This window comes from Salmo salar, chromosome 15 (assembly GCF_965601325.2).
Source record: "Salmo salar chromosome 15, fSalSal1, whole genome shotgun sequence".
In the NCBI taxonomy this organism is placed as follows: Eukaryota; Metazoa; Chordata; class Actinopteri; order Salmoniformes; family Salmonidae; genus Salmo; species Salmo salar.
In genome coordinates this window covers 9,895,454-9,905,773 of record NC_138305.1, presented here as the reverse complement: position 1 = coordinate 9,905,773, position 10,320 = coordinate 9,895,454, and positions in this window count along the sequence as shown.

Genomic DNA, 10,320 nt, shown 5'->3' with positions numbered 1-10,320 from the left:
TGTCTGTCTCTCTCTTTCTCTCTCTCTCTCTCTGTCTCTCTGTGTCTCTCTGTCTCTCTCTCTCTCTCTCTCTCTGTCTCTCTGTGTCTCTGTGTCTGTCTCTGTCTCTCTCTCGCTGTCTCTCTCTATCTCTCTCTCTCTGTCTCTCTCTCGCTCTCTCTCTCTCTGTCTCTCTGTCTCTCTCTGTCTCCCCCTCTGTCTCTCTCTCTGTCTCTCTCTCTGTCTCTCCCTGTCTGTCTCTCTTTCTCTCTCTCTCTCTCTGTCTCTCCCTGTCTCTGTCTCTCTTTCTCTCTCTCTCTGTCTCTCTCTCTCTCTGTCTCTCTCTCTCTGTCTCTCTATCTCTGTCTCTCTGTCTCCCTCTCTCTCTCTCTGTCTCTCTGTCTCTCTCCTTCTCCCCCTCTCTCTCTCTGTCTCTCTATCGCTCTGTCTCTGTCTCTCTCTCTGTCTCTCTGTCTCTCTCTGTCTCTCTCTCTGTCTCTGTCTCTCTGTCTCTCTCTCTCTCTCTGTCTCTCTGTCTCTCTCTGTCTCCCTCTCTCTCTGTCTCTCTGTCTCTTTCTGTCTCCCTCTCTCTCTCTCTCTGTCTCTCTGTCTCTCTCCTTCTCCCCCTCGCTCTTTCTCTGTCTCTCTATCTCTCTGTCTCTCTCTGTCTCTCTCTCTTTCTCTCTCTATCTTTCTGTCTCTCTCTGTCTCTCTCTGTCTCCCCTATCTCTCTCTCTCTTTCTCTCTCTCTGTCTCTCTCTCCCTCTCTGTCTCCCCCTCTCTCTCTCCCTCTTTCTCCTCTCTCTCTCTCTCTCTCTGACACACGGTACAGGTCAGCAGCACATTACCAGTGGCCAGACCATGCAATGGAATGTCACGCTTGTACATTGGGCTTATACCTTGAATCTCTCCTGTCATCTGTATATCTCTCTCTATTCAAGACATTTCACTGTCTCCCTCTTTCCGTCTCCCTCTTTCCGTCTCCCTCTTTCCGTCTCCCTCTTTCCGTCTCCCTCCTTCCGTATCTCCCTCTTCCTGTCTCTCCCTTTCTGTGTGGATCCCCTCTTGGCTGCTGAGAGGAACAGATGTTTGTCAGAGCTGAGTGGTGCTCTCTCTCTGTCTCTTTCTGTCTCTCTCTCTCTCCTCCCCACTTTCTCTCTCTCTCTTCTGACCCCACAGACATATATACACTATTTTGCTCCCTGGCTCATGTAAACTATATCAGCCAAACAGCCAGAGGATTTGAACTGAGTTAGATTGTTGCAAAGGAACATAATTAAAACAGGGACAGTGCAGTGCGTCCTGTGTATTTTGATACACAGACCACAGAAAATAATGCTCCTTATGCAAAGATAAAATGTCCCCCCACCCTGTCTCCTTTTCGAGCTAAGTAGAGAGACGTTGGTTCTTATTGTTCCAGTGGTATCTATCACCTCTGCTTCTGCTGTCTGTTTTCCCATGGTGATGGTCGGACCGTTGACCAGGCAGACCTGGGTTATGTCTTCTTCTGCACATCATCTGTCACTCATTGGTTATCACCAAAACCATTCTGCCCAGCTGATGTGATACTGTTGCTAATTATAATGGTGATGGACTGTACACGGAAATGTCATGACTCACTGTAGTTTTAGAAGAACGCTGAACAAATTAGGGGAGTGACTTGACAACCTTTTATAGGAGACTGTGCTGATGACACTGTTGTCTACTTAAGACCTATATGTGATAGTAATCCTGTGTTATATTAATAATATAAATATGATTATCATTTTTATACAGACCAATCACAATCAACATATTGCTAATTCTAATGCTAATGCTAATGCTAATTATAATGCTAATGCTAATTATAATGCTAATTCGACATGTAGCAATATCACAATGAAATATTTGATCTCTCTTATTTCTTATTGGGAAATCAATCACACACTTGTTGAAACAATTGGGATATAACAATTAATTTTAACCTCATCAACATGTCATCATAAGCAATGTTCCCTCTAAGCTGATTGCGAAATGATCAGCTCATAGAGAGAAGCACGAGAATGAACTTCACTCAACTCTCTAGAGTAGTGGTCACCAAACGGTACAAAAATATATATATAAAGAATTAAAAATAAAAACATGACTAGAGACAGACTGTCAACAAATACAGCAAATAGAGTGAGTTCATGTTTAAGTTTTTACTCTGTCAACAGTTTGATTTCAACACTGTTATAAAGTCATCAAATGCACTTTCTTCCTATTTCCACTCAGAGCTACAACCAGCACTGCAGCAGTAATGAATGAGTAGGAAAGTGTATCTATAGGCTTGTGTTGTTATTATTATTAGCGGCTTGGGTCTTTTTTAATATTGAGGAATATTTCACTTTCTCTGTTCATAGGAGTAACAACATTAATTTGTGCATGAGGCAGAAATAATGCGGTGCGACTCGAGTTTCGCCATCAGCTGGAAGACGGTGTCCCTTTTTGGTCAGAGTCAGAGGAGGAAAGGGAGAGCGGAGGGATGTTCAGAGACGGACCCTCAGTCTGCTGCTCTCTCCCTCCGCTGAGACTGACCATCAGTCTGCTGCTCTCTCCCTCTGCTGAGACTGACCATCAGTCTGCTGCTCTCTCCCTCTGCTGAGACTGACCATCAGTCTGCTGCTCTCTCCCTCCGCTGAGACTGACCATCAGTCTGCTGCTCTCTCCCTCTGCTGAGACTGACCATCAGTCTGCTGCTCTCTCCCTCTGCTGAGACTGACCATCAGTCTGCTGCTCTCTCCCTCCGCTGAGACTGACTATCAGTCTGCTGCTCTCTCCCTCTGCTGAGACTGACCATCAGATGCAGGCACCATAAGCCCAGTAAAATACAAATAAAAAGCAAATTATTGAAATATATGCTGACTCAGCTGTACCTCAAAAGTAATACAACAATGGATCTATTACCCGTGTGGTCATATAGCCTACCTCAAATGTTGAAATAATGATTTAAAGAAATGTCCTGAACAACAATGCATTGACAGGGCAATTCAAGCAAAGCCAATACGCGGTGATAATGTATTGGGCCTATAGTTTACTGCACAAACCTCATTGCTACAGAACTGTTTTTAATTGGTTAATGTTGCGTAGGCTTACGGTTTTTAAGTCATGTTAATAAAAAGGAATCCGAGCGGTAGATCTCGGACTGCATTTTGACTCAGAAAAGTGATCTTGACTCAGAAAAGGGATCTTGACTCAGAAAAGGGATCTTGACTCAGAAAAGGGATCTTGACTCAGAAAAGGGATCTTGACTCAGAAAGGGGATCTTGACTCAGAAAGGGGATCTTGTGACCACTGTTCTAGAGTTTCCACTGTTCTAGAGTTTCCACCACTATTCTAGAGTTTCCACTGTTCTAGAGTTTCCACTGTTCTAGAGTTTCCACCACTATTCTATGACTAGGGTGGCTGGAGTATTTTACAATTTTTAGGGCCTTCCTCTGACACCGCCTGGTATGGAGGTCCTGGATGGCAGGAAGCTTGGCCCCAGTGATGTACTATTAGCTGCCAATGTGCACTTTCAATGTCACATACTGAAAACAAATCAAAAAATGAAAAATAATTTGTCATAGGCAGAACGCATTGGAGTAGGATTCTATTGCATTTATACGCACTACTCAGCCCTTACTTTACATAGACCGGTGAGGCATATCCAATCAGAGCTGCAGTAGGCCTATATGCAAATAGACTTTTGCCATATATGGATCTGTACCATTTTCTTTAAACTCTTTTATACTCAGCTGAATAGTCTTCCTAAGAATTTGAAACTTAAAACCACTATAGGTAGTTTCAAGTTCTCACTGAAAACAATGGCTAAATAGTGGCATGTCTCAAAAGTGAGTCGTAAGATTGTAATACGTGACAGAGAAGGATAATGCCCGAGATAGAATATGGTCTGCCTTTTCGTGCCTGTTGTTTATCATATTGTGATTGTATATATTAGGGATTGATTGTTTTATATATTAAGGGTTTGTGAGACAAGAGAAATGTACCTGTCCATGGATGTTTATTAGGAAAGGGAATTGTACTAATTATCTCATGTTATGAATCAAACAACAATTTTGTCTGTCATTGTCTGTTGACATTACAATTGCCGACCTAGTTACATTCCCCCTTCCCCTTTCTCTCTTCAAAAGCACCACAATGGAAATAAGCTGTTAGGCTTTATTGTGTTTTTCTTGATGATTTTCTTAAATTGTCTGTGGAGGCGTCACCGGCTGGAGCGCTCTTATGTATTTCAAAGAAAATTGTCTAACAAATTCAATCAATCAATCAAAACTGGACTGTGTTTATAGCATGAGCGGTCATGAGTAGATGCGTTTGTTTTGAGATCAAAGCTTCATGTAGCCTCATGTGCACATTTTGTTCATATCCTTTGCTTGTTAGTGAGTTATTAGCCCAGTTGTAGATCATTTGTAGTAATCAATAGGGGAGTGGTTGCTTCCTACAAGAACAAACCGTTTCTAGACACCTTTGAAAAGCGAGCCAGGTACAGAGATGTATTTTTGTCTTAAAGGGGCAGTGTTGTATTTTGAGACAGGCTTAAATAATCTAAGTAGCCAATGGGCAGAGGGTAGCATAATTTGTCTGATTCTCTGTAATAAATGTATGAGAATAATAATGCATTTTATTTTGAAAAGTGGTTTCTTCCATCAAACAACACAACAGCATTATCATTCACCTTGTCTGAAGGACAAGTGGATTAACAGGTTAATGTTAAGTCCTGCATGTTGTTTTCAAAAGTCTCATGGAATGTAGGCCTACATTGAACACCACACATTGGCTGCTACTAAAGGCAGAATTATAGAACAGCTACACTTGAAGTCGTAAGATTACATTTACATCATTTAGCAGACACTCTTATCCAGAGCGACTTACAAATTGGTGCATTTTTTTTTGGGGGGGGGGGGGGGGGTTAGAAGGATTACTTTATCCTATCACAGGTATTCCTTAAAGAGGTCATTAGAACTAACTAACGGAGTCATTAGAACACATTTTTCAACCACTCCACAAATTCTTGTTAACAAACTATAGTTTTGCCAAGTCGGTTAGGACATCTACTTTGTGCATGACACAAGACATTTTTCCAACAATTGTTTACAGACAGATTATTTCACTTATAATTCACTGTATCACAATTCCAGTGGGTCAGAAGTTTACATACACTAAGTTGACTGTGCCTTTAAACAGCTTGGAAAATTCCAGAAAATGATGTCATGGCTTTAGGAGCTTCTGATAGGCTAATTGACATAATTTTAGTCTATTGGAGGTGTACCTGTGGATGTATTTCAAGGCCTACCATCAAACTCAGTGCCGCTTTGGATGACATCATGGGAAAATCAAAAGAAATCAGCCAAGACCTCAGAAAATGAATTGTAGACCTCCACAAGTCTGGTTCATCCTTGGGAGCAGTTTCCAAACGCATGAAGGTACCACGTTCATCTGTACAAGCAATAGTACGCAAGTATAAACACCATGGGACCACGCAGCCGTCATACCGCTCAGGAAGGAGACGCGTTCTGTCTCCTAGAGTTGAACATTCTTTGGTGCGGAAAGTGCAAATCAATCCCAGAACAACAGCAAAGGACCTTGTGAAGATGCTGGAGGAAACAGGTACAAAACTATCTATATCCACAGTAAAACGAGTCCTAAATCAACCTAACCTGAAAGGCCACTCAGCAAGGAAGAAGCCACTGCTCCAAAACCGCAATAAAAAAGCAAGACTACGGTTTGCAACTGCACATGGGGACAAAGATCATACTTTTTGGAGAAATGTCCTCTGGTCAAATGAAACAAAAATATAACTGTTTGGCCATAATGACCATCGTTATGTTTGGAGGAAAAAGGGGGAGGCTTGCAAGCCAAAGAACACCATCTTAACCGTGAAGCACGGGGTTGGCAGCATCATGTTGTGGGGTGCTTTGCTGCAGGACAATGACCTCAAGCATAGTTCCAAAGTTGTGGCAAAATGGCTTAAGTACAACAAAGTCAAGGTATTGGAGTGGCCTTCACAAAGACCTGACCTCACTCCTATAGAAAATTTGTGTGCAGAACTGAAAAAGCGTGTGCGAGTAAGGAGGCCTACAAACCTGACTCAGTTACACCAGCTCTGCCAGGAGGAATGGGCCAAAATTCACCCAACTTATTGTGGGAAGCTTGTGGAAGGCTACCCGAAATGTTTGACCCAAGTTAATCAATTTAAAGGCAATGCTACCAAGTACAAATTGAGTGTATGTAATCTTCTGACCCACTGGGAATGTGATGAAAGAAATAAAAGCTGAAATAAATCATTCTCTCTACTATTATTTTGACATTTCAAAAATAAAGTGGTGATCATAACTGACCTAAGACAGGTCATTTTTACTTGGATTAAATGTCAGGAATTGTGAAAAACTGAGTTTAAATGTATTTGGCTAAGGTATACGTAAACATCTGACTTCAACTGTATTTCCATGTTCAAATGTAATGGGATGCATTTTCTCCATTGTTTTTAATGGTCGGCCACTCTGGTAGGACTACATTATGATCAAATAGCCACAGTATCCTGCATGGCCACTGAAAACTGTAACTTAAAGCATGTACAGGCTCAGGTGTTCATAGTAAACGCGTGCTGGAAGTTGCACAGAATTTTCACAGTGTTCAAGTTTGCCCACAGTAGACCTGAAAGTGGCTCAGTGCGGGGGGAAATTAGAGGGAACATTGATCATAAGCATTTGTTACAGTTAGCAAGAAACGTCAACGTGTGACAACACCACCTCACAGATTTACATGATGACACTGAACACTCAGGGACCAGGGACGGACTAGTCATCTGGCATTTTGGAAAATGTCATATGGGCTGATCCATTTTTATGCCAGTGGTCCTTTCTAAGTCGTTTTTTTTCTCACAAAATTATAATTATTTGGCTAATGGTGGGGGCATGGAGGAAAGAAAGGGGCAAGTGTGGGGGCCTGGAGGAAAGAAAGGGGACGGTGTGGGGGCCTGGAGGAAAGAAAGGGGCCGGTGTGGGGTCAGGAGGGAAGAAAGGGGCCAGTATGGGGGCCTCAATTATAAAAACGGTCCGATGTGTTGTGAATGCCAGAACTTATTTCTGGTCCCAGTCCGCCCCTGGTCTGGTCAACATTCTTAGACATACAAACTACCTCAAGACGACTGCACACTTTGCAGTCATTACATAAAATGTATCGTATGTAATCATACAATAGCAAAGAGATACAGTATAACTAAGCCTTGTAATATTAACAACCCAGCTAACAACAAACATTCCCACAACTTTAGAGAACGTTCCCTTAAAACATTTTCATAGGAATGTTCCCGTGATGTGCCGAGAATGTTTCCAAGAGACCATTCCCTTAATGTCAAATAGAACTTACGCATAACGTGGTTACCATGTTCTCAGAACTTACGATATTGATGTTCTAGACACGTTTCATGGGAACGTTGCAATAACATTTATGTGTCCAGTTTTCTGTGGGTTAGGAGAGTATTCCATCAATGTCCCACAAAACATATACAGAACATGGTTGCCAAACGTTTCATGGGAAGGTTGCAGGAAAATTTCTGTGTATTTGATGTCAGGACGTCACCTGATGGTCCCAAGAAACTCCCCTCCAAAAAAAGTTGAATTACACATCATACCTTGTTACTGTTGCCGAGCCAACCATGTTCTGTGTACGTTTGGTGGGACGTTAATTGAATACTCTCCTAACCCTTAGAAATTTGGACAAATAAATGTTCTTGCAACGTTCCCATGAAACGTGTCCAGAACATTAATATCTTATGTTCTGAGAACTTGTTAACCATGTTCTCTGTATGTTCGGACGGATGTTGACGTAATATTTTCCGGACCCTAAAGAAAACTGGATACATGAATATTCTTACAACGTCCCACAAAACGTGTCTAGAACATTAATATGGTATATTCTGAGTTCATAGTACCCACGTTCTAAGTATGTTCTGTTTGACATTAAGGGAACGTCAAAACAATGCTAAAAAAATCTCTCTGAAGATTTTTTTTTTGCAAACATAGATAGAATTAACAAAAAAATGGACACTCAAACACTAGAGGAACATTAACAGGTAACATTACAAAAACTTTCTCTATCTCTCAAGAATTGCTGGAAGGCCCAAGACACTTATCCATGTCCTTGACCTGTCATGCTACACAATTAGCCTGTTGCTAACATTAACCAAATGGAGAACTGAACTGACATCAGCAAGCATAAGATAGTAAGTATCATTAAGTATCCAACACTTACAGCAAAATGACACACCTTATATAAACATTACTTTGACAAGTCAATATAGTCTATGAGTAATTACACAAATATTTGGTTTAGGATCTATGACAACTTTAGCCCGCCACGAGTAGGATCAGGTTCTAGCCCATCTAGCTACTTCTCACACCTTCCCCTTCACTACAGTCAACTGCTCCATCCCAGACAGAGAGTTAAAATCAGCTTGACTTACCTTCCACAACAAACACACTCATGTTTTGTAAATGGACCGCTTGGAGGCACGCAAGGTGGTGAATCTGAGACTCTGAGAGAGAGAGAGAGAGAGAGAGAGACAGAGAGAGAGAGAGAGAGAGAGAGAGAGAAGTGACAGAATGAGTCAGCCTTTCTTTCTTTTCTTTCTCTCTCCTCCTGTCGTTCTTCCTTCTTTATCAACAGAATCTTTCATAAAAAGACAACAATGCCAATCCCCACATGCTGTTTGTTTCTGCTCCTCCTTTCCTCTCTATGTCTCAACCAACTGCCTGGACAAAAGGTCTGCACTAGTTTTACTATAAAGGCAGGCCATTCACTGCCTAACACCAAATAGTCAACTTTTTGGGCCGACTGGGTTTCCCTCCACTGGGGGGGAAACTGAGATGGGGGCAACAGAGAGTGGCTTTAGAATACCGGGTTGAAAAAGGAAAGGCTTTAGCATGAATGAGAGTCTATGTGCTTTGTGTTTTTTAAATGAGTCGCTAACAGAGCTGTCTGTCTGTTGCCACTGCAGCGCTAGTACTGTTCTGTTGTGTTCTGAGACAGGGTGGGGGGGGGGACATTTTAAGTAGGTTCAGCACTATTTAACATCGATGGATGTCACTTGAAAAGATCAGGTTACTTAGAGAGGTTTAAGAAAAGCTAAAAAAAAAAAAAAGGAATCTAGTTTGTATCAAGAGGATTTATTTTGCTGGTAATGAGCAACATCCGGTTGAGATTTATTAACAGGTAGAGAGGCCTGTGTTTGTTGCTGTCAATTCTAAATCATAATTGAAAATAACAGAAATGTTTAATAATGTAACGAATGAATATAAAACAACTTAAATTCCTGATCTTGATATTCAACTGTACACTTAAATTTACATACATATGGACATCAATTAACATCCTGATGTCTGTACCCTTATTTGATGAAAATTAATATTGCACAACACAGAGCAACATTTAATGGTCGTTCTATATCAGAGTCCAGATCCCGGACGAGACCCCTAAAATTCAGCTAGTCTGACTTTTATAAAAAGCCGCTTGTAATAATAACTAAGATGTCGTATTGTCACATACACTGGACAGGTGCAGTAATGTGTTGTTTTAAGGGGTCAGCCATAGTAGTATGATAGGTGTTGTTTTACAGGGTCAGCCATAGTAGTATGATAGGTGTTGTTTTACAGGGTCAGCCATAGTAGTATGATAGGTGTTGTTTTACAGGGTCAGCCATAGTAGTATGATAGGTGTTGTTGTACAGGGTCAGCCATAGTAGTATGATAGGTGTTGTTGTACAGGGTCAGCCATAGCAATATGATAGGTGTTGTTTTACAGGGTCGGCCATAGTAGTATGATATGTGTTGTTTTACAGGGTCGGCCATAGTAGTATGATAGGTGTTGTTGTACAGGGTCAGCCATAGTAGTATGATAGGTGTTGTTTTACAGGGTCAGCCATAGCAGTATGATAGGTGTTGTTTTATAGGGTCAGCCATAGTAGTATGATGGGTGTTGTTTTACAGGGTCAGCCATAGTAGTATGATAGGTATTGTTGTACAGGGTCAGCCATAGTAGTATGATAGGTGTTGTTTTACAGGGTCAGCCATAGTAGTATGATAGGTGTTGTTGTACAGGGTCAGCCATAGTAGTATGATAGGTGTTGTTTTACAGGGTCAGCCATAGTACTATGATAGGTGTTGTTGTACAGGGTCAGCCATAGTAGTATGATAGGTGTTGTTTTACAGGGTCAGTCATAGTAGTATGATAGGTGCAGTGTAATGTGTTGTTTTACATGGTCAGCCATTGCAGTACGGCACCCTTGGAGAAAATTAGGGTTAATTGACTTGCTCAAGGGCA